Source organism: Vipera berus (assembly GCF_964194415.1).
Source record: "Vipera berus genome assembly, chromosome: 6".
In the NCBI taxonomy this organism is placed as follows: Eukaryota; Metazoa; Chordata; class Lepidosauria; order Squamata; family Viperidae; genus Vipera; species Vipera berus.
In genome coordinates this window covers 30,926,026-30,951,798 of record NC_138208.1, presented here as the reverse complement: position 1 = coordinate 30,951,798, position 25,773 = coordinate 30,926,026, and the positions used below count along the sequence as shown (strand labels likewise).

The window sequence follows — 25,773 nt, the reverse complement described above, 5'->3', positions numbered from 1 at the left end:
AATAGGAAGAGGAAGGAATATTCAGTATGTTCATCACCTTGGGTTATTTAGATTATTAATAAAGTCAGGATACATATGTATAGATAAATAAACAAACCAGTCTACACTTTTTTGTTTTACTGAATAATGTTACCTGGACAAATTTTAAGTAAAATGTTCAATTTGAAATTTAAGATGAATAATGGGAGAGAGGGAGGGAGGGAGGGAGAGAGAGAGAGAGAGGGAGGGAGAGAGAGAGGGAGGGAAGGAAGGAAGGAAGGAAGGAAGGAAGGAAGGAAGGAAGGAAGGAAGGAAGGAAGGAAGGAAGGAAGTAAGTTAGTTTAAGTTTAAGTTTAAGTTTAAGTTTATTATATTTGTATACCGCCCTTCTCCCGAAGGACTCAGGGCGGTGAACAGGGCATATATAAAAATACAAAATACAAAAATTAAAAAGAGAATTAAATATGAGTCCGCACTAAAAACAGTAAAAAAATGTAAAAAATCCCCAATAAAAAAACCCCAATGCATCCCCCATCAGGCCAGGCCGGCTTGTTCAAATAGGTAGGTCTTCAAGTCGCGTTGGAAGGAGCGAAGGTCAGGTGCCATCCGGAGCTCAACCAGCAGCTGATTCCATAAAGCCGGGGCGCCCACAGAGAAGGCCCTCCCCCTGGGGGCCACCAGCCGACATTCTCTGACCGGTGGCACCCTGAGGAGGCCCCCTCTGTGGGAACGCACAGGGCGGAGGGAAGGAAGGAAGGAAGGAAGGAAGGAAGGAAGGAAGGAAGGAAGGAAGGAAGGAAGGAAGGAAGGAAGGAAGGAAGGAAGGAAGAGATCATCACCTGTTGGTTACTTGAAGGTAATTTGATGATTACATGCAGGGAAGTAAAAATGAAGGTGGGAAAAAGACAAGATGACAGAATTAGTACTTGGTAATTTGTAGACCCAGATTTAAATGAAAGTTGTGACTGTTGGGTAGTTGCATAGAAAAAGGTATATTTTTCCAAATTTGTGGATATGCATGTTTCTATGCACAAATATTAGAGGAATGAATATAAATCTAAAATCATGATTTGCAAGATTATACAATGTGAAAATTTAAGAGAAATTAATTCATACATTGCCTTTTATTATTCTTCCATAATTTCTTTCTTCAGTTTTGTCATCATTCTTGTTTACATCACATTAATTTTGCTGGAGGCTTCTTTTTTTGTCCTTCTCATCCACTTCCAAATCAGTTTTTTATTTACATCAAAATATATCTGTATTTTTTCTACCTCTTTTCATTTCAACTTTGATTTTTTTATACATAATTATACAGGATTTTTATTTCTGTAATATTCTACTTTCACTATCATTTCTTTCACATTTCATTTTCTTAAATGTCCACTTTTCTCAAGATCCACTTTTGACACCACCAAATTAATATCCCTGTCTTTTATTTAAAAAAAGTGGAACTAACTCCAGGAAAATCTAGATAAATTATTGCCAACCTATGATTTTCCATTTTTATATAGCTTCTCACCATTTCATACTTTTTGACATTATTTGGATCATTTCATATTACCTGGGATGATTTCAGACCACTTTCATTCAATTCTTCTTGTTTCTCTTAGGGTCACAGACATATAACATACTATTTGATTTTTATAATTTACTAAATACATGTGCTTTACCATTTATTCTTGTTATATCTTCTATATTCTATTGCTGTCACAAGATGGATCCACAAATATTGACTTCCAGCACATTTCATAACTTTGAGCTAAACGATCCTTCCTTCCTTCCTTCCTTCCTTCCTTCCTTCCTTCCTTCCTTCCTTCCTTCCTTCCTTCCTTCCTTCCTTCCTTCCTTCCCTTTCTGTATCACTGAACATATGATTCAGAAATATTTATAATTATTACATAATACAATTGATTATAAAGCAATAAAAATAGGTGTAAATTATTTTAAGCCTAAATATAATAATTATGAATAGGTAGCTTTGAATAAAATTTCATTTAAACTTTTTAGAAAACATTTTACATATCCATAAGTTATTTTATTTTTGAGGGGTCCTTGAGCTTGATTATTTTCTTGTAGACATTTCATTATCTATCATCATCAATGCTACTTTATTTTTATTAAGATATTTTACATATAGCTTAAAATATTTTTAAGATATGGGCAACCTACAAGCCATATATGACCCCATAGCATCTCAAAATTCTCCCTCAGAATTTAGTAGCAGAATGACCAAATTCCATTGTGAGAGGTCAGTAACAGTAGGAAAAGAATTAGTTTACATTGCAGAGATCTCTTGCTAATCCCATTTAGAAAATTCAGTTCTACCTTTCCAATTGCCTAATACTATCACTGGATGACATCCTGTCAGCTCCAGAAGATCAAAAATCTAAGTTGTAGCCCAAGGCCTCCATAAATTGCCTACCATTGGTTTAGAGGTTCTGTTTTATTACATTTAGTTTGTAGCTTTTTGAAATGCAGTAGTGATTTATATTATATTTTTAAAAACAATGTTCACTTTCTTACTTCCTATCATTCATAACATTCATATTCTGGATAATGTCTAGATTTTTTCCCCCTTAAAGTTCTAGTTAATACCACTAGTAAAAGTATTTTGTTTCCCTAAATGTCAAAAAGAGACCCTTTTTTGCCTTTTCAAAACATGCTTCAGATTTGTCAATTGCTAGGTTTGCTTGGCCTAGCTTGGAGTTCTGTTCTCACACAAGAAAGAAGTGTGAACCAGAGAATATTTCTCAGATGAAGATATTGCAGCAACTGCAGGGAGCAAAGACTATATAACTTAAACTGCCTTATGAGACAAGAAAGTTAGTTGCTTGAAATTGGTCAGCATGCTAATAAAACTTGCTATGCCACTGTGCACAAGATTGGTTTATTTTCATCATCCATTTTGTGCTTGATATAATCCTTGGATATTAAACCATTCTTTTCTGTCACACACTTCATAATTTTTTTATCAAGGACAGTGGGTTGCATGGCACTTTTTGTCAGTCAAATGATTGCACATACTTAATTTTTAGTTAGTGGACTGTTTAATTCCAGTATTATAATTCTAGTATTTTAGCATTTTTCTACACTGATGGCTACATTCAGAAAACTTTGCAGTTAAAAAAGCAGGTCTTTGATGGTGGAAAAACTACAGCTATTATAACTGAAAAATGTTTGAAACCACTAATTATATGATGTGCAGAGACAATTATAGTTGTGGAATACTCGGTAGACAAAAGACACAACAAATTCTGAGCATTAACAGAAGTTTAATTGTTGTCTGTCACCTGGGATTGACATGCTGCTTTATTGATTTTAATGGGTATCTGTAGCTTGGAAATTGTGCAGTAAGTCTCCTTAAAATTTCCCTTTTGTGTTGTATGTTGTTACAATTTTTTAAAATGTTGTTCATGAAGCCATTTTATTTTGAAAATAGTCTGTTACAGAGTGTTGATTATCTCCTGCTTAATGGCTATCATTCATATAAGCTAGAAGCAAGGCCAGGCAGAGGCTACGGGAGACTGAAAGGAGGGCTGGGTATATTTATTTCTACCAGCTTGAGAGCAGAGCCCACACATATTACCCCTTTAAAACATACTGCTATGGCCCTTCTTCTCAAGTTGGACTTGGTCCTGATTTTAATAATCAATGCTTATCTCCTTCCTTCACTAAGAAAAGCTGAAACCACTGCTGTATGGCTGGAGTTGGAACACTACATTAATAAGCAACTAATGGAACACCCAAATGCCAGGGTCCTACTAAGGGGAGACTTTAATGCTAGATTGGGACCAGATGATTATACATTATTTATGAAATATCAATACCCACCATCGGAGGTTCCTATACAAATCAGCACCTCCTTCATAGACTCTCTAAAGACATTAGAGCTAATTATGCTGGCCTCTGTCTTGCAAAGTTGGCAAATAAATTTAACTTTTTCATATCTAATGGCTTATGGGCTGACGACTATCTTGTCAAGTTTACATTTCTGTTGTTAGTTGCGAAGTCGTGTCCGACCCATCACAGCCCCATGGACAACATTCCTCCAGGCCTTCCTGTCCTCTACCATCTTCTGGAGTCCATTTAGGCTCATGCCTACTGCTTCAGTGACTCCATCCAGCCACCTCATTCTCTGTCATCCCCTTCTTCTATTGCCCTTAATCTTTCCCAGCATTAGGCTCTTCTCCAGTGAGTCCTTCCTTCTCATTAGGTGGCCAAAGTATTTGAATTTCAACTTCAGGATCTGGCCTTCTAAAGAACAGTCAGGTTTGATCTCCTCTAGGACTGACCCGTTTGATCACCTTGCAGTCCAAGGGACTCGCAGGAGTCTTCTCCAGCACCATAGTTCAAAGTTACATTTATGGCAAGGACCAAAACTAGCACCATTGATTATATCTTAACTTCTATGGACTTACTACATTATATAGAAAATTTTGAAGTCCTGCCTTACCTAGAAAGTGATCATCTACCACTTTGTATTCACATGAAGCCCTTTATCTGGCAGATACCCTCCAAGGACAGTTTCATCCCTGCAATTTCTACAGCATGCCTAACAAGATGTTGGGTCAAATGGAGAGTGAGGAGAGGACAGCCCTAAAAGAGGATAATTTTCAAAAAAATCTGTGCATCCTTTATATCAGCCAACCCGACTCAAGACTTATTAGAACTATATAAAAGCTTAGTTTATGAGCTACAACCATTACCAGCACATGACCAAAATTTCTCAGTTAAGAGGCCCTGCATCACCTCCAGACCATGGTTTGATAAGGATTGTGTAGAAACCAAGAAAGCTCTTAACTTGGCATACAAGGAGTACAAAAGTGAGACTGGATATGGCAATAAAGCAATTCTGAAACAATTATTCACACTTAAAAAACAATTTAAGCAATGGATTGCACTCAAGAAGAGACAAGACCCAAGGTCTTCCTGGGAACACCTCATTGTGGCAGCAAAGCAAAAGAACTCTTCTTTATTCTGGCATCTAATAGCTTACCACTCTGAAAGAATCAATATCCCACTAGACTGCCATATATCTTCTATAACTTGGGAACTTCACTCAGAGAATGTATGAAGATCCCTCCCACGAGAGTACAAGGTATACAATGAAGGATTTACCTGAGTGGCCTCCAATCTCAGAGTCTGAAATTAAATCCCTCATTCGCCAACTCAGGATTGGGAAGGCTCCAGGAGCTGACTTCATTTCAGCTGAATTACTAAAGAACAATATGGAGTGATAGATACCCATCCTGGCAGTGCTATTCACCTATATTGACTCCACCAGCCATGTCCCAGAGGATTGGGGCTTGGCAATTGTGGTCCCAATTTATAAAAAGGGAAAGAGACGACCCTACCAATTACAATACATCTGCTAAATGTAATCAGCAAACTCTATGCCAAACACCTCCAAGATAAATTAAAGGAGTGGCTGGATCTTGAGAACCTGATTGCCGAAGAAGAAGCTGAGTTTAGAGAGGGGAGAGACACCATAGATCAGTGCTTAGTTCTTTATCATTTGATTAAAAATATGTATCAACTAGACCTGTATCATTATATGCTGTCTTTATAGATCTCAAGGCAGCTTTTGATACAGTTATGAGGACTAAGCTATGAGAGAAGATGGAAGCTGCTTCAACTGAAAATTAGCAAAAAGGAAGGATATCATATTGTATCCTTAACTTGTTGACATAGAGGGTGAGAAGTTAAGTAAATGGGATGTGTATTTTGAATATTAGATTTTGTGAAGAATGGTGATAGATGAATTGAGAGTATACTAAAAATTTTGGGAATGATAAATATCAAACATTAAATCTAAATGTTAGTGGAAATTGAAGCTGAAAAATCTATTAGGTCATTGATTGTCTAAAAGATTGTATGTTAAAACAATTAGAATATGTGTAAACTAAAAACTATGGATATATGTAAGAAAGTTATTTTCTATGTGATGGATAGGATAAAACTTGTCTTTTGATTTACAAACAGACAGTATATAGGAAGTGAAAAAGAGAGGAAATATTTATGGTAACAATTTGAAATCAGTACTAATGTTATCTGTATGTAATTGAATTACAACTACCCAGCCACCACGTTGCTTTTCTTTCTTTTTTTATTAAAGAGTTTTACAAAAACAAGATTTTACAATATATCCCCAAATCCCCCCCACCCCAAACCAGCCCACTTCCCCCCCTCACTTCCCACAGCTAAATACAGGATTATAGTTATAATAATCATATTCTAAATAAGAATTATGCATAATATACAATTAACCAAATTCATAATGTGCTTTAACTCCCCTTTAACATAACTACATACAAAGTACCAATAAAAATATCCCTCTAAAATTTGTTGTTGTTGTTGTTGTTAGTTGCGAAGTCGTGTCCGACCCATCGCGACCCTATGGACAATTTTCCTCCAGGCCTTCCTGTCCTCTACCATCTCCTGGAGTCCATTTAAGCTCACGCCTACTGCTTCAGTGACTCCATCCAGCCACCTCATTCTCTGTCGTCCCCTTCTTCTATTGCCCTCAATCTTTCCCAGCATTAGGCTCTTCTCCAGTGAGTCCTTCCTTCTCATTAGGTGGCCAAAGTATTTGAGTTTTAGCTTCAGGATCTGGCCTTCTAAAGAACAGTCAGGGTTGATCTCCTCTAGGACTGACCGGTTTGATCGCCTTGCAGTCCAAGGAACTCGCAGGAGTCTTCTCCAGCACCATAGTTCAAAGGCTTCAATTCTTTGGCGCTCAGCCTTTCTTATGGTCCAGCTTTCACTGCCATACATTGCAACTGGGAAGACCATAGCCTTGACTATACGCACTTTTGTTGACAGGGTGATGTCTCTGCTTTTTAGTGTGCTGTCAAGATTTGCCATGGCTTTCCTCCCAAGGAGCAAGCGTCTTTTAATTTCTTGGCTACAGTCCCCATCTGCAGTGATCTTGGAGCCCAGGAAAATAAAATCTGTCACTACCTCCATTTCTTCCCCATCTATTTGTCAGGAATTGAGAGGGCCGGATGCCATGATCTTGGTTTTCTTAATGTTTAGTTTCAACCCAAGTTTTGCACTCTCCTTCTTCACTCGCAACAAGAGGCTCTTTAGTTCCTCTTCACTTTCTGCCATTAGAGGGGTATCATCTGCATATCTTAGGTTGTTGATATTTCCTCCAGCAATTTTAATTCCAACTTTTGATTCATCTAGCCCTGCCTTTCTCATGATGTGCTCTGCATATAAGTTAAATAGGCAAGGCGACAGTATACAGCCTTGCCGGACTCCTTTCCCAATTTTGAACCAATCAGTGGTTCCGTGTCCAGTTCTCACTGTTGCTTCTTGGCCCGCATATAGGTTTCTCAAGAGACAAATAAGATGGTCTGGTACGCCCATCTCTTTAAGGACTTGCCAGAGTTTGTTATGATCCACACAATCAAAGGCTTTAGCATAGTCAATGAAGCAGAAGTAGATGTTTTTCTGGAACTCTCTAGCTTTCTCCATGATCCAGCGTATGTTAGCAATTTGATCTCTAGTTCCTCTGCCTCTTCGAAATCCTGCCTGTACTTCTGGTAGTTCTCGATCCACATACTGCAGGAGTCTAGCTTGTAGAATTTTAAGCATAACTTTACTAGCATGAGAAATGAGTGCAATGGTGCAATAGTTTGAACATTCTTTGGCACTGCCTTTCTTTGGAATTGGAATGTAAACTGATCTTTTCCAATCCTGTGGCCACTGTTGAGTTTTCCAAATTTGCTGGCAAATTGAGTGTAGCACTTTTACTGCCTCGTCTTTTAAGATTTTGAATAGCTCAGCTGGAATACTGTCACCTCCACTAGCTTTGTTGTTGCTCAGCTTTTCTAAGGCCCACTTCACTTCACATTCTAGGATGTCTGGCTCGAGGTCAGTGACCACCACATTGTGATTATCAGGGACGTTAAGCTCATTCTTGTATAGTTGTTCTGTGTAATTTTGCGACCTCTTCTTAATCTCTTCTGCCTCTGTTAGGTCCCTGCAATTTTGGTCCTTTATCATGCCCATTTTTGCACAAAACGTTCCTTTCATCTCTCCAATTTTTTTGAAAAGATCTCTGGTCCTCACTATTCTATTGTTTTCTTCTATTTCTTTGCATTGTTCATTTAAGAAGGCATTCTTATCTCTTCTAGCTATTCTTTGGAATTCTGCATTTAATTGGGCGTATCTTTCTTTTTCTCCCTTGCCTTTCGCTTCCCTCCTTTCCTCAGCTATTTGCAAAGCTTCCTCAGACAGCCATTTTGCTTTCTTGCATTTCTTTTTCTTTGGGATGGTTTTGGTTGCTACCTGTTGTACAATGTTGCGAACCTCTGTCCATAGTTCTTCAGGCACTCTGTCTATCAGATCTAATTCCTTAAATCTATTTGTCACCTCTAGATCTGGGTGAGGAACGTAAAATTCACACAAGCCCAAAACCTAAGAGAGAACTTTTATAAAATGTTTTATAGATGGCATTTAGATCCTAAAAAGCTTGCAAGTATGTATCCGAATTATCAACCTAAATGTTGGAGATGTGGTGGTGAAGATGCAACGTATTTTCATGTATGGTGGACCTGCAAAAAGGTTAAGGCTTTTTGGATAAAAATTTGGTGGAATATGCAGAAGATCTTTAAGCAAAGGATAAAGTTTTGTCCGCAATTGTTTTTGCTGGGCATAATTACAGATGCTACTGTTGTGGACATTAAGTTGATGTTGAATTTAATTACAGCAGCAAGACTCTTAATAGGTCAATATTGGAAAAAGGAGGAACTGCTGACTATAGAAGAATGGACTCTAAAGGTTTCTGACCTGGCGGAAATGGCAAAGATTTCGGCTTACTTGAAAGATCATTCGCAAGAACGTTATATTATGGAGTGGAAAAAGTGGATTGATTATATTCAGAACAAATATGGGACTAAAAAGTTTCACTTAGCATTTGAATAAGTTTCCTTTTCTTTTTTCTTTTTTTTCTTTTTATATGTAACATTAGTATTGCTTGTAGTCATTTTATATGAGCTAGAGGGCGATAGAATTAATAGTTTATTGTTTTTAGCATATGGATGTTTATGATTGTTTTTTGTTTTTATACCTTGTACTTAGCTCTGGGAAGTCGGGGGGGAATGGGGGGGAGGGATAGGGAGGGTTAGGTAGGGGTGGGGGAGGGGGGCATTGTTAAAGATAAAATGTACTGTAAAACTTTTCAATTAAAAAAAACAGGGATATGATTTAATTCATACCTGACTGGCCTAGCGCTTTTCCCTACTTTCTTTAATTTAAGCCTAAACTTTGCAACAAGAAGCTCATGGTCTGAGCCACAGTCAGCTCCTGGTCTCGTTTTTACTGACTGTGTAGAGCTTCTCCATCTTTGGCTGCAGAGCATATAGTCAATCTGATTTCTGTGTTGACCATCTGGTGATGTCCATGTGTAGAGCCATCTCTTGGGTTGTTGGAAAAGAGTGTTTGCTATGACCATCGTATTCTCTTGACAAAATTCTATCAGCCTGTGGCCTGCTTCATTTTGTACTCCAAGGCCAAACTTGCCTGTTATTCCAGTTATCTTTTGGCTTCCTACTTTAGTATTCCAATCCCCCATGATGATAAAGACATCATTTTTGGGTGTTAGTTCTATAAGGTGCTGTAGGGCTTCATAGAACTGGTCAATTTCATCCTCTTCAGCACCAGTGGTTGGGGCATAGACTTGGACTACTGTGATATTGAATGGTTTGCCTTGGATTCGAACTGAGGATTGTATCCCAGTATTGCTTTTCCTACTCTTTTATTGACTAAGAAGGCTACTCCATTTCTTCTGAGGGATTCTTGCCCGCAGTAGTATATAAGATGGTCATCAGAATTAAATTCACCCATTCCTGTCCATTTTAGTTCACTGATACCTAAGATGTCGATGTTCAGTCTTGTCATCTCTTGTTTGACCACGTCCAGCTTTCCTTGATTCATGGATCTTACATTCCAGGTTCCTATGGAGAAAAAATCTTTACAGCATCGGACTTTCCTTTCACCACCAGACATATCCACAGCTTAGCGTCCTTTCGGCTTTGGCCCAGTCGCTTCATTCTTTCTGGCGCTACTAGTACTAGCCCTCTGCTCTTCCCCAGTAGCATATTGGACGCCTTCCGACCTGAGGGGCTCATTTTCCAGCGTCCCATATTTATTCTGAATATATTCTATCCATATCCTCCAAACTGAAATATATCTTTCCTGTGAATGATCTTTCAAGTAAGCAGAAATCTTAGACATTTCTGCAAGATTCGAAACTTTAAACACCCATTCTTCTATAGTAAGCAAACTATCCTTCTTCCAATATTGTCCCACCAGTAACCGTGCTGCTGTTATCATATTCAACATCAAATTGGTTTCTTTAACATCACAATCTACAACAATACCCAATAAAAACAATTGCGGAGAAAACTTTATCTTTCTCTTAAAAATCTTTTGAATGTTCCACCAAATTTTAATCCAAAAACCTTTTATATTTCTACAAGTCCACCACATATGAAAATAGGTGGCTTCTAAACTACCACATCTCCAACATTTAGACTGTAAATTAGGATACATGTTAGACAACTTCTTGGGATCCAGATGCCATCTATAAAACATTTTATAAAAAATTTCTCTTAAGTTTTGAGCCTGAGTAAATTTAACATTTCTGACCCAAATTATCTCCCAAGTGTCCAACGAAATTGGTTCCTGAATATTTTGTGCCCCCTTTATCATACAATCTTTAAGTAATTCCGTTTCCAAATCCAATTCAATTAAAGCATTATATATCCTCTTTATATGTGCACAATTTAAATCTCTAATTTGTTTTACTAAATTTTGATCTATAATTGTGATGCCAACCTTTTGATCTAACTTCCACCTAGCTTTCAATTGGGTATATTGAAACCAAGAGTAACTTATGTTTTCTTGTCTTAACTCATCTAATGATTTAAGTTGCCAATCATTCCCTTGCAATCTAAGTAATTCCTTATAAGAAACCATATCCAAACTCACTCCCATAGATACGCCCTCTATCGCGTGTCCAGGAATTCCCCAAATCGGTATTTTATAATTTAACTTATAATAATACTTTTCCATACACGCAATAAAGCACTTCTAAGAATATGGGATTTAAAAGCCCTGTCCACCTTCTTATCGTAAAGCAAATATGCATGCCATCCATATACCAAATCCCAACCCTCAAGATGAAATATTCTCTTATTAGTTAAATTAAGCCAATCACTAACCCACGTCAAGGCAACCGCATCATAGTACAATTTCAAATTCGGCACCTTGAGTCCCCCTCTTTCCCTAGCATCTTGCAAAATCTTAAATTTAACTCTTGGTTTCTTCCCCACCCAGATAAATTTATTAATACCCTTCTGCCATTCATCAAGGTTGGCATCCTTTTTCAATATAGGTATCATTTGAAACAAAAAGAGAAACTTTGGCAGAACATTCATTTTAACAACTGCAATTCTTCCCAGTAATGATAATTGTAATTTTTTCCAATTATTTAAATCCCTTTGTACCTTCAACCATAGTGTTTCATAATTATTCTTATACAATTTTACATTTGAAGCTGCAATATATACTCCTAAATATTTAACCTTTTTCACTATTTCAAAACATATCCCTTTCACTCATAGATAAATTCTTAGATAATATCTTAGTCTTATTACTATTCACCTTGAACCCAGAAACCTTACCATACTGAATTATAATTTCCATCAAGTCTATAACTGACTGTAACGGTTGAGATACTGTCACAACCAAGTCATCAGCAAAAGCTCTCAATCTATAATCATTCTGCTTTATTTTAATTCCCTTTATCATAGAGGACTCTCAAATTTTAATTAATAAAATCTCTAATGTTAAAACAAACAATAATGGTGATAGGGGGCATCCCTGTCTTGTACCTTTTTCAATTTTAAAGGTCTCTGTTAGCCCCTCATTAACTATAATTTGTGCAGTTTGTTGTTGATATATAGCTTTAGTAGCATGTAAAAAACCTTCTCCAAAATTCATCTCCTCAACAACTCTCAATAAAAATTGCCAATTCAATTGGTCAAAGGCTTTCTCTGCATCCAAAAATATCAATGCTGCGGAGACTTGGTTCTTCTTATCCAAATATTCAAGCAGGTTTACAATTTGTCTTACATTATATTTCATATACCTCCCAGATATAAATCCCGATTGATCACTATGAATCATTTGTTTCAAAACTTGCATTAATCTATTAGCCAATACTTTAGCAAAAATCTTATAATCTGTATTCAAAAGCGATATAGGTCTATAATTTTTAGGTTGAGTAAGATCTTGATCCTCCTTTGGAATCAATGATACAAAAGCTGTCCTCCATGATGGAGGAACTGCACCTCCAGTCTGAATTTTATTAAACAAAATCTTTAATGGTTCAATCATTTCAAGCAACAACTTTTTATAGTAAATTGCTGTTAATCCATCTGTTCCCGGAGCCTTGCCCAATTTCAACTGTTTAATAGCTAAAGAAATTTCTTCTGATGTAATTGGGCAATTCATCTCAAGTTGTTGTTCTTTTGAGAGTCTCGGAAAATGAGCTCCCTGTAAATACTTGTCTATATCTAAAGCTTGTATATTTTCTTTAGAATATAATTTCGAATAAAAATCTAAAAAACTCCTCTTAATCAAATTTTGTTGGTAGACTTCTTTTCCTTTATATTCTATTTTATCTATAGTACGTGATTTCTGTTTCTTCCTTAATTGATAAGCCAACCATCTACCAGGCTTATTAGTGTTACAAAAAGTATTGTGTTTAGCATAGCGCAAATTAGTTGCTACTTGATCAGCCAGTAGCATGTTAAATTGTTCTTTCAGTAAATGTATTGAGATCCTTAAATTATTATCCAATGGATTCAAAATAAGCTTTTTCTCCTTAGATTTAATCTCTTCCTCAAGATCTAAACATTTTTGCATTTGCTTACGCCTGTAAGCATTGTTCATATAAATCAAAACCCCTCTCATATAAGCTTTACTAGCATCCCAAACCATTTCCATCGATGTACCTTTATGCATATTTGTAACAAAAAATTCTTTCATATGTTCTCTACATTTCTGCAAGAACAAGTCATCTTAACCGAAGAAAAAAGATCAGTAGTAATCAAAATAAAGTCAATCCTGGAGAAAGATTTATGTCTATCTGAAAAAAAGTAAAATCTTGTCTCTCATATTCCTTTCCCGCCATACATCTCTTAATTCCAGATCTTCCTTCAAATCAAAAAAAGCTTTAGGCAATTTCGAATTAAAAAAGTTTTTGGAGGATCCCTTCTTTTCTTCAGATGGCACCAAAACTCCATTCCAGTCCCCCATCATAATAACAGATTTATAATCCAATTCGATTAGTCTCTGATGTAAAAATTTGAAGAATTTTTGCTGTTGTTGATTTGGAGCATATAATCTAATAAGAAGAACTTTCTTTCCTTGTAGTATTAATTCAATACTAACATATCTCCCTTGTTTATCCGATTCAATCAATCTTGCCGAAAAGTCTTTTCTTAAATAAATGGCCACTCCAGCCTTCTTGTCCGGAGCAAAGGATGCAAAATGTGTTCCCAATCAGGAAATAATCAGGTACTTTTGGTCTTTTAATGCAATATGTGTCTCTTGTAAGCAAACAATGTCATTTTTATGTTGTTTCAGATAAAAAAAATACTTTCTTTCTTTTCTGTGGTGAATTTAAGCCATTAACATTCCATGTCAGGAACTTCACCATCTCTGGTGACCATGAGCCTTTGGAACATGGCCTGAAGATCAGCTGTTGCTCTCTTCGGATGTGCTCCTCCCACAGGCTCTGAGACAGCCGCGTCTTGCGTAGTTGGACCAGATACAGGCTTTTGTTTTTGCTCTTTTTCCATACGCTTATATGCAGCTCTTGTCATCCTCTGTTCTTTTGGGTCTATAGGTATATAGGAAGTGAAAAAGAGAGGAAATATTTATGGTAGCAATTTGAAATCAGTACTAATGTTATCTGTATGTAATTGAATTACTACTACCCAGCCACCACGTTGCTTTTCAAATATGTGAATGTAATATCAGAAAATCAATAAAATTTGTATAAAAAAGAAATTATTTTAAATAAATGAAGTTTTATAGGATACCATGGCTGATTTTCTCATTAGCACCTGATGGACGAACAGATTATGGGCTACGCAATTGGGAACCTATGTAACTTGTTGTTGGATTAGATTGGGGGCTTGAAAGTTTACATTTTTATTTATCAAGTATGTCCATGTTTTTCACAATTTAAAGAAAAATATACTCAAGAGTTATTTATTTTTATTTAAAAAAAATATTTATTTATTTATTTTTATTTATTTGTTTTGATTTATATACTGCCCTTTTCCTGAGAGACTCAGAGCAGTTTACAGGGCAAATTAAAACAGTACAATGTACAGATTAAAATAAAATAAAATTAATAGCCCAAAAGAGTTTAAAATTTAAAATTTACAAACTTAAAACCCCTCAGTCCAGGCCGGCTAACTCAAATAGTCAGGTTTTTAGGTCCCAGCGAAACAAGCGAAGGTCGGGGGCGATCCAGAGTTCCACACGCAGGAGTGCCCACTGAGAACGCTCTCCCCCTGGGGATCGCCCGCCGGCACTCACTGACCGGCGGCACCCTAAGGAGGCCCTCCCTGTGGGAGCACACAGGACGAAGGGAGGTTGATGCTGGCAGCAGGTGCTCCCTAAGATAATCTGGACCCATGCCATTTAGGGCTTTATAGGTCATCACCAGCACCTTGAATCTCACCCGGAGGGCAACCGGAAGCCAATGTAGCTTGTGGAGAAGAGGTGTTACATGGGAGTATCGGGAAACTCCCATCACAACTTGCGCGGCTGCATTCTGCACCAGCTGAAGCCTCCGAGTGGTCCTCAAGGGCAGCCCCATGTAGAGAGCATTGCAGTAGTCTATCCGGGAGGTCACAAGCGCATGAGTGACTGTGTGTAGGGCATCTCGGTCCAGATAGGGCCGCAACTGGTGCACCAGGCGAACCTGGGCAAAAGCCCCGCTGGCCACGGCTCCTATATGATCTTCCAAACTGAGCCATGCGTCCAGGAGGACACCCAAGTTGTGGGCCCTATCTACGGGGGGTAACACCTCACCCCCCATAGTTAACAATGGAATAGATTGGTTAATCCGAGATGCCGGTATGCACAGCCACTCAGTCTTGGCGGGATTGAATCGAAGCCTGTTTCTCCCCATCCAAACCTGGACTGCCTCCAGGCAATGGGAAATCATGTCGATGGCATCTCTGGGTTGGTTCGGGGTGGAAAGAAAAAGTTGGGTATCATCAGCGTACTGATGATACCCCACCCCGAAACCACGAATGAGCTCACCCAGTGGCTTCATATAGATATTGAACAAGAGGGGAGAGAGGACCGACCCCTGAGGGACTCCACAAATGAGAGGCCTCGGGGTGGACCTCTGCCCTCCCGTCAACACCAATTGTGAGCAGCCCAGGAGGTAGGAGGAGAACCACTGTAGAACAGTGCCACCCACTCCCAACCCCCTGAGATGCTGCAGTAGGATACCATGGTCGATGGTATCAAAAGCCGCTGAGAGGTCTAATAGGACTAGGACAGAGGAACAACCCCTGTCCCAAGCCCAGCAGAGATCATTCACCAGCGCGACCAATGCCATCTCCGTGCTGTACCCGGGACTAAAGCCCGATTGGTACGGGTCCAGATAATAGGCTTCCTCCAGGAACAGAGGGAGCTGATGTGCCACCACGATCTCAACAACCTTCGCAAGAAAGTGAAGGTTAGAGACCGGACGATAGTTGTTCAAAATAGCCGGGTCCAGGGCAGGTTTCTTGAGGAGGGGCCTCACCACCACCTCCTTCAAGGTGGCAGGGAAGGTACCCTCCCTCAAAGAAGCAGTTATTACTGCCTGGAACCAGCCTCATGTCCCCTCCCGAGCTGCATACAGAAGCCAGGAGGGGCACGGGTCCAATAAACACGTGGTGGAACTCAGTCTCCTTATGATCCTGTCCATCTCTTCTGGGGTCACAGGATCAAATTCATTCCAGATAACGTTCCCAAGACTGCTCGACTCTCCCTCCCCATCAGTCTCTGCCTAGTCAGAATCCAAACCGGCCCAAATCTGAGCGATTTTATCCGTCAGATGCTGGCTAAACTCCTCGGCCCGCCCCTGCAAGGACTCCTCCCTCACCTCCTGATTAAGGAGGGAGAGAGTCACCCTGAACAGGGCAGCTGGGCGATTATCTGCGGACGCGATGAGGGCAGCGAAGTAGTTAGACTTCGCCGCTACCATCGCCGCGAGATAAGACCTCGTAGAGGTTCTTAACTGCAATCGGTCAGGTTCAGACCAGCTGGATCTCCAACAGCTCTCTAGGCCCCGTCTCTGACACTTCATCTCCCGGAGCTCTGCGGAAAACCGTGGAGCCTACCGGGATCTGCGCCAGGTCAGGGGTCGCAAGGGTACAACACGGTCGAGCGCCTCGGTGGCTGCCCTTTCCCAGGCACCCCCCAATTCCCACCCAAACCTACCATCCACCTCCCTCCCTAACCACTTAAAACAACCAGCTAAAAAACATACCAGGGGCCTCTTAATATATTTCCACCAGAGGCCCCTGTCTATGCCCAACCACACATACAAATAAATGTAAAATTAATGGTTAAACAGACTTACTCATTTTTTTTTTAAATTCCATTTATATCCCGCCCTTCTCCGAAGACTCAGGGCGGCTTACAAGCTTAGCAGTAGCCTTCATTCTATGTATATGCCTGCTTATTAGGGCTTTCACACACACCCCAAGCAGCATTATTACAAAGTCAGCTTAATTGCCCCCAACAATCTGGGTCCTCATTTTACCTACCTCGGAAGGATGGAAGTCTGAGTCAACCTTGAGCCTGGTGGGATGCAAACCTGCACTAATTGCAGGCAGCTGGTGTTACTTAAGGAGGCATTAGCCCACTGCTCCACCAAGGCTCTTCTATTTGAGCATAATTATAGAGAAGTTTAGCTCTTGAATATATATATATATATATATATATATATATATATATATATATATATATATATATATATATATATATATATATATATATATATATATATATATATATATATATATATATATATATATATAATAATAATTATTATTATTATTATTATTATTATTATTATTATTATTATTATTATTATTATTATTATTATTTATTGAATTTTTATACCGCCCTTCTCCCGAAGGACTCAGGGCGCTGAACAGGGCTTATAAATAGAAATACAAAAGTTAAAAAAGGATTAAATAATTGCCCAATTAAAACAATCAGAATATAAAACCCATTAAAACCCTAACATTCTCCCATCAGGCCAGGCCAGCTTGTTCGAATAGATGGGTCTTTAACCCGCGCCGGAAGGAACGAAGATCCGGTGCCATCCGGAGCTCAACCGGCAGTTGGTTCCATAAAGCCGGGGCGCCCACAGAGAAGGCCCTCCCCTGGGGGCCACCAGCCGGCATTCTCTGACCGGAGGCACCCTGAGGAGGCCCTCTCTGTGGGAACACACAGGGCGGAGGGGAGTCGACACCGGCAGCAGGTGGTCCCCGAGGTATTCCGGACCCATGCCATGTAAGGACTTAAAAACCATCACCAAGACCTTGAACCTCACCCGGAAGACAACTGGTAGCCAATGCAGCTCGCGGAGCAAAGGTGTAACATGGGAGTACCAGGAAACTCCCAAGACAACTCTCGCGGCCGCATTCTGTACCAGTTGGAGCCTCCGAGTGGTCTTCAAGGGAAGCCCCATGTAAAGAGCATTGCAGTAGTCCAGACGAGAGGTCACGAGCGCATGAGTGACCATACACAGGGCATCCCGGTCCAAATAGGGCCTCAACTGACGCACCAGGCGAACCTGAGCGAAAGCCCCCTTAGTCACGGCTACTATGTGATCTTCTAGAGTAAGCCGTGAATCTAGGAGGACTCCCAAGTTGCGAGCCCTGTCCACGGGGGGTAAAAACTCACCCCCCCATAGAAAGAGATGGAACATTTTGAATGTCCCGGGATGCTGGAATGTACAGCCACTCAGTCTTGTCAGGGTTGAGCTATATGATTTTTCCATTTCATCTATACCTTACGTATGTGTGGTATAACTGGATATAAAGAATAATATCAAGATAATTGTCAGAGTATATCTACTGAATTTTTAATTAGATATTAAATGAGCAAAATATATCTATAACATGAGAATAGAGAAAAAGCATATTGTTCTGATTTCTCTAATTTTATAGATCAGATTTTGAAAACAAGCTCAGAACATTTATATTCTTTTATTAGTGTGCCAACTAACCAGTATGTCTGCTAATATGTATACAAATCAGGTATTTTTGAAAGCATGTGAACAGATAAGTGATTAATTGGCTTTGTGTGCAGGCATACAAATATCTGATTTGAATGTACAGTTTGTTAAAGGAAAAGCAAATGTTTTTGAACTGAGAATAAATTTACAAATGGTACTGTAACCCAACTTGCTATGTAGTAGATTCTAGAAGCAAGAGGATGACTTTCTGCATTAGGTAGGAATGAGTAAAAAAGCTCTTCTATGGAGCAAAAATAAACTCTTGAAAAATGAAGTGTGACACATTTCAAAAGAATCTGCTGGGCATTATTGCATTCCAGTTTTTACGAAACCAGAATTAAGATGAAACCATTAATTACTACTCGAGGACTTAGATTTCTTAGCTTTTGAATCTTTCTGTCACACTATATTTTTAATCAAGCCACTTGAGGTCTTGGCAAGAAAAAATCAGACATGAAGACTGATACACAGTATAAATTTGTACATGCTCAATTCTTTTATTTTTAAGCTTTTTAGCATTTGCTAATATAGTATTCATTTAAAATATCAAGTTGCGAGGACTATATTTTAAAAATCATATTTTAAAAAAATATAGACATTTTATTTGGAAATCTGAAATTATTTAAATCATTAAAGATCCATTCATCTATTTTTTCATGTTCAAGGATTTTCACCATTTAGTGATATGCTTTCACTACACAAGAAAATATTGGCCAAATTTTTTCTGCCCTTCAGAACTTTATATTTGTTGTTACATATTCAATTCAAATCAGTTCCCCTGAAGAAGATTATATAAACTATTTAAATAACACTATATGAATAATATATTTATTTTAAAACTAAGAATTTAAAGCTAATTTTGCACAATTTTCAATTTCTTATGTTCTGAATTTATATATATAGCTTTGAAACGGAGATGAGCACCGGCCCCTAGAGTCGGAAACAACTAGCACGCATGTGCAGGGGAACCTTTACCTTTTAAATTATATTCAAGAACTGTAGGAGTATGGGCTTCCAGTTTGCAATCACGGCGCCGGTAGACACGCAGGGAGAGCGCTCTCTCTGCCGCCCAGTTTTCCTTCCTTCAACCCTGAAAAGGGTTGAACGTCGCCCTGGAGGGGCGATGACCGTGAGGAGGACCCTCGACAGATTGCAGATCCATTTGATCTGAGGCAGCTTCTTTGGACCAACAGAGAAAAGATCAGCCATCAACATGGCCGATCACTAAGCCGTACTAGCCAAAAGCCAAAATCACCACCAAGCACAATGAAAGCACCGCGGAGGAATTGGGTGAGACCTTACCTTACTTTTCTTGTATCTGAACTATCTTCCTGTAAAAGCCTCTTGAAATTTCTTCCCCTCTTTTAACATGGCGGCGTCTGCCTACCTTGGGAAAATAAAGCTTTGAAAAGAAAAGAAAAGAAAAGAACAACTAAACTAAACAACTAAATAATTGGACTTGCACTTTTTGGATATTTGGAGTTCCAAAAAGTTCCTATTTCTATGGGGACCTATTACCTTATCTACTTGTTAAGTTGGGAAAAAAAATAAACAGGATAAAAGCCTAACTTGAGTTTGGAAAAAGACTTTACATGCTACCGGGGACATCTTGTAGTGAAGCCTGGTATAGCAAGTGAATTTCTTTGACTGTGAGACCTGCTTATTGCCTACAGTAGATTTGTCCTTGGTACCATCTGAAAAAGATAAGAATTTGAAACAGCTGGATGGTGAAAACAACTTCTAGGAATAGTGGAGGTGGACATTCACTAACTTTTATCAAAAATAGCCTCCACTAAAGGACTATCTGTAAACACCATAGAAATGGAGGAATACTACCCACAATTTAACTATAAACCTACAGTATACTTGAAAAAAATCTTTGAAGCTACTGAGCTAATGAATTCCAGATTGAAAGACAAAGGTGCCACTTTAAATTTACAAAATGAAGCCCAGACCTCAACTGATGAACTTAATAATAAGTATAAAGTTGGAAGGGACCTTGGAGGTCATCTAGTCCAACCCCCTGCTCAGGCAGGAAACCCTATACCATTTCAGGCAAATGGCTGGCCAGTCTCTTCTTAAAAACCTCCAGTGTTGGAGCATTCACCACCTCTGGAGGCAGGTTGTTCCACTGGTTAATTGTTCTAACTGTCAGGAAGTTTCTCCTTAGTTCTAGGTTGCTTCTCTCCTTGACTAGTTTCCATCCATTGCTTCTTGTCCTGCTTTCAGGTGCTTTGGAGAATAGCTTGACTCCCTCTTCTTTGTGGTAGCCCCTGAGATATTGGAACACTGCTATCATGTCACCCCTCACCCTTCTCTTCATTAAACTACACATACCCAATTCCAGCAACCGTTCCCTATATGTTTTAGCTTCCAGACCCCCAATCATCTTTGTTGCTCTTCTCTGTACCCTTTCTAGAGTCTCGACATCTTTTTTACATCGTGGTGACCAAAACTGGATGCAGTATTCCAGGTGTGGCCTTACCAAAGCATTGTAAAGTGGTATTAGTACTTCATGCGATCTTGATTCTATCCCTCTGTTAATGCAGCCTAGCACTGTGTTGGCTTTTTTGGCAGCTGCAGCACACTGCTGGCTCATATTGAAGTGATTGTCTACTAAGACTCCGAAATCCCTCTCACAGTTACTACTATTGAGCAAGGTACCACCTATACTATACCTACACATTTGATTTTTTCCTGCCTAAATGTAGAACCTTACTTTTTTCACCATTGAATTTCATTTTGTTAGATAGTGCCCAGTGTTCGAGTCTGTCCAGATCCTTCTGTATCTTAAGCCTATCTTCTGGAGTATTGGCTATTCCTGCCAGCTTGGTGTCGTCTGCAAATTTGATGAGTTCCCCATCTATCCCCTCATCCAAATCATTAATGAAGATATTGAAGAGCACTGGGCCCAGAACAGAGCCCTGGGGCACCCCACTACACACTTCCTTCCATGTAGATGTGGTTCCATTGAGGACCACACGCTGAGTAACTTACAATCCAAAAAAGCAATAGAAGAGGAAGAAATTAATATCAAAGAGGACTTTAAAGAACAACAAGTACAATCTACTGAGAACTTTGATAGTCAAACCTTGATTTCAACTAAAAAATCTGCAATTCAAAAAGCAACAGAAACCGAAGAAAGCAACACTAAGATGGAGGGTGCTAAAGATCAACAAGTACAGCATATTGAGAACCTAGATAACCTAGACAACCAAACAACAATCACAACATTGGACATGACTTCTTACTCAAGCCAGATGAAACCGGAAGAAGAAGAAGACCAGACTGAACTGACAACAAATGTACTAAACCAAACATGGAGATTTGAACTATTAGGGCAGCAATCCAATGATTACAAAGGGGCCAGTTCCTTTGAAAAATTGATAACTGGATGGTCTCCCTTGATTCAAATAACATGTGTAGGAATGAAGGGAGATCCACCTGAGGATTTAAAGGCACTGGTATGGAAGCCTGCTTGACACAAAAGAAAGCTAGAGTTAGACTTAAAAATGGGATTTTTTTGACTTATAATGAAGAGCCTAAAATCTCACTTAATGGGCTAAGGAGATTTTAAAGATATTAATTGATTTAATATTTAGGACTTAGATCTACAAGGGAAATGAAAATTAGCCATTAGAATATAGTTTTGAATTATAATACGGAAGTTGGATTGAGACAATAAAGGATACTTTATTAGTAAGTGATGAGGTACTAGGATGAGAAATAGAAAATATTTGTGAAATAAAGTAAGAATGTATTTAAGTAAACAATATGTGTATTTTAGATATGACAACTATTTTGTAATGAAATAAGGGAAATTTGGGTTACCCAAAATCTAAATACTATGGATATTAAAGGCTAAATTAGAACACTGTAATTGAAATTAGGTAAAATTTAAAAACAGGACATGGTTATGTATAAGTAAAATTATATTGATAAATGTCTTAACTGATTGAGCTATAATTAGAAATGTATTAATTTGAATGTGATATAATAATCAAGGGAAATAGAGAGGGAATTTTTGATGATGTAACCTGAGACATGTACAAAAGATCTTGTTACTGGACTATTGATTACCCAATCACCACACTGCTTCCTAAATATTTGGATATAAAATTGGAAAATTAATAAAACTTGTTTTTTAAAAAAAGAACTGTAGGAATACAGTAGAAAGTATTTGAAGCATTCTTCCTCAAAGTTTCTACAATTGTGAGTCATTAAATAAATGTTTGGAATCTGAATACAATTAAACAACTCTGCATATTTTCATCCTTAGGAGCAGTGTCAGTCAGTCAAATGTTTATTATAGTCAAAGATCAGTACAATCAAAAATACTCAAAGAGTATCTAATTAAAGTTCTAGAACAGAATAATAATAAATAACAAAATATCTATATTAATCTATTGGTATCCTATCTGTCAGTTGCACGTAAACAATAACATGGGCTAAACTATAATATAATAGCAGTCCTTAAATTGTGAAGGCATATAGTCATTAGATACTAAAATGCAACAAAGTGATAATACCAAAAATTTGGTGTATTAAATAGCTATAACAGTTTATTCATCAGGTTCCAATGAATCTTTAGTGCTGCTATGCAGAATCTAGTGACCTACTCTTTGACTGATCTGTTCATCTTTAAGCAGTCACTGAAAATAAATGGTGTCAGAATAGCCAGGATACCTATTACTTAATCCGGAAAATAAATTTTGTTTGAATGTCTCTATAAAAAGACCAGTGAAGAAGGATGTATTCAGAAGTTTCCACCTCTCAAGAACCACAGGGACAAAACCTTTCAACCAATGGTATCCCTTTGTATTTGCCATCCAGGGTGGCTGATGGAAGTACGTGGCATTGTGCAAACAAAAAGGCTTTTCAATGATAAGATAACTGGCAGGGGCGACGGTGTACCTGATAGAATCTGAAGCCCAAAACATTGGAGCTTTCCTAAATCTGCTTGCCTCTCTATGTCCTCTACCCCTTCTCTCAGGGTTTGTTTTGCTTGATCATAGTCCAATTTGAATATTGAGAATGGAGAAAAGCCTAGATTAATAAGGTTGGACTCAACAGCCTTGATCCATGAAGAAGAGAATTTATCTTAAGAGAATTAATGGTGCAAGGCCTTGAGGGAAAAAAAATAACTTTTAGCCAAAGATTTAATGAAGCTATATAGATTCTTGCTTCACTAGGAACAAGGTAGTTTGCATTTTTGGCATGAGTTAGTCATTATAGATGTTGTTGTATATCCCTTCTATTCCTTTCCACTTTTAAAAACCTCTTCCAACTAAAATTTGCATCATTTTTAAAATTCTAATATTAATTCTTTACTAACTTTTTAATAAATTTCATAAATCCATATATGTTATGGCAATATCAATTGTACGTTGTATTAATGATTTTTTAATATATTAGGATTACTAATTCTAGCTACAAAAATTAAGACAACTTTAGATGGTACCTCAAGGGTCTCTATGTTACCATTTTGCAATTGTCTGGAATTGTGAAGCATTAATTAGTAATTAGCTAAAAATGTGTTCATCTGATAATATTCAGATAGTTTGGTTAGGTTTTATCATATGGATTTGACTTCTGTAAAGTAACTTGGAAAATCCAGTTTCTATCAGTTGACTGCCAGAAAAAAAAATAAGAATGAATAGTCAGAAATTTCTGTCTCTCTTTTTCTGTAGTATCCAGCTAGTTTTATCTGAAACCTTATTTGGAGTAATTTCATTCAAGAGCTGACCAACTAGTCAGATTGCATTCAATTTTTGGCCTCCCTGTTGAGTTAGTACCTTATCTGGCAGTTTTCATGATGAATGCAATCTATCAGAATGAAACTACCCACTTGTACAGGCTGGCAACTATAGAACTGTTGCTATAGGTCAGGTCCACATCAGAAATTGATCTAGAATGGTCCATTACCTATATATTTTTGCACAAAGTCTAGCCTGTATACATTAGAGTTACCAAACCCCGAATAAGATGAAAATAAACATGACAAGTTGCATCCATGGGATATGTACTTGTGAGATAATGTGGTTCTGTAGACCATATAGCTGTGGAAAAGCAGGTATAAAGATTTCAGCTTTTGTCCAGTATCTCACTGTTTGGAATGCTGAGAGAAGAGAAAAGCAGAAGTAGTTGGACTCTCTTTAATCCACAAACAATGAAGACAGAAAATTATACATTTCTGCAATAAAACATTTTTCAAAGCTAGCAAAGCCCTGGATTTGACAGGACTGAATTTCATCCCCATGGTAGCACTAGGAGTTGGACATTTAGTATAAATGAATATATTCCTTGTAGTGAAAATTCTGCCCTGCCTAATGGTGGTGGTGGGGGAATGTTCTCAAGTGCCCTTCTATTTATTTTTTAAATGCATTTTGAGGAGGTTAGGTAATGAAAGCCCTTCAATTTTACTTTGCAAATTGCTTAACAAAGACTACTTACACTTATTTCCTTGTTTTTCTGGTCCCTACCAATTCTGTGGTTGAACTGAATCTTAGAGTATTAGAAACTGTATGTTTCTAATTTGGGTGGACATATTGGGAATATGTATGTACATTGCTAACATAGTTTAACTTTACATGTTATTTCTGTGAAAACAATGAGGGATACCAGGGTTTTGTTTACATGATCAGAGATACTCAAAGAAGGAGTAGAGGTTACCGATTCAGGTTATTTCCTTGAATGAAGTGTTTCTATATCAGCTCACAAAGAATTCTACATCTTTTCCAGCCCTATCATATATTGTGTTTTTGTCATTACCAATATATCCACCTTGTCAGGCAATATTTGTACAGTTAAGAGTTGGAATAAGGCAAAATATACCTTATGGCAAAGCATGGGATATTTCATTTTCAATATTTTAGATAGTCAGCAATTTTATCCAATTGGATCTGCCTTGCAACAGGGTTTCCTAAGACTTTTTTCCTATTGGTTGAAACTGGATGATGATGAAGATATGGCTGGTCAAGACGCTGCCATTACAATCAGAAAAGTTGACTTTTAAAACTGAAATTATTTAGCTGATATTTCTATTAATTAATCATAGTAGCAACTTGCAGGAAATGCCAAACAAAACTCAACTGTCAAAACAAAATCAACCAGTAAATGTAAAAATATTTATAGTGTCCACTTCAGATGAAGCTGTTGCAGAAATGAGAAATGTTTATATTTACAGAATATAAATATACATAGTGACTAACCAAAATAATGTTCTGAAAGTGACTACTAATTTACATGGTGAATGTATTCCATCTGTACAATAACCCTGTGTGTTATTCATGGCAGGCATGAGAACTTTGAATGAATCACTGACATACATATGCTTAGCATTGTTTTTTTTTCCAATGAGTCAATATAGATATTGAGAGATGTGCATCTGTCATTTAAGCTTTCCATATTTATTGTAAGAATTAAACGTTGAACTTTATTTGCCAGTAAAT

The 25,773-nt window shown here is 37.9% G+C and overlaps 1 protein-coding gene across 6 annotated transcripts in view; it reads left to right on the top strand.

The window, feature by feature from the left end:
* FOXP2 (forkhead box P2) overlaps positions 1-25,773 on the top strand; it is a gene marked incomplete at both ends in the record, with an annotated part of 376,809 nt that overhangs the window by 203,486 nt on the left and 147,550 nt on the right. The gene's annotated exons all lie outside the window — the stretch shown is intronic.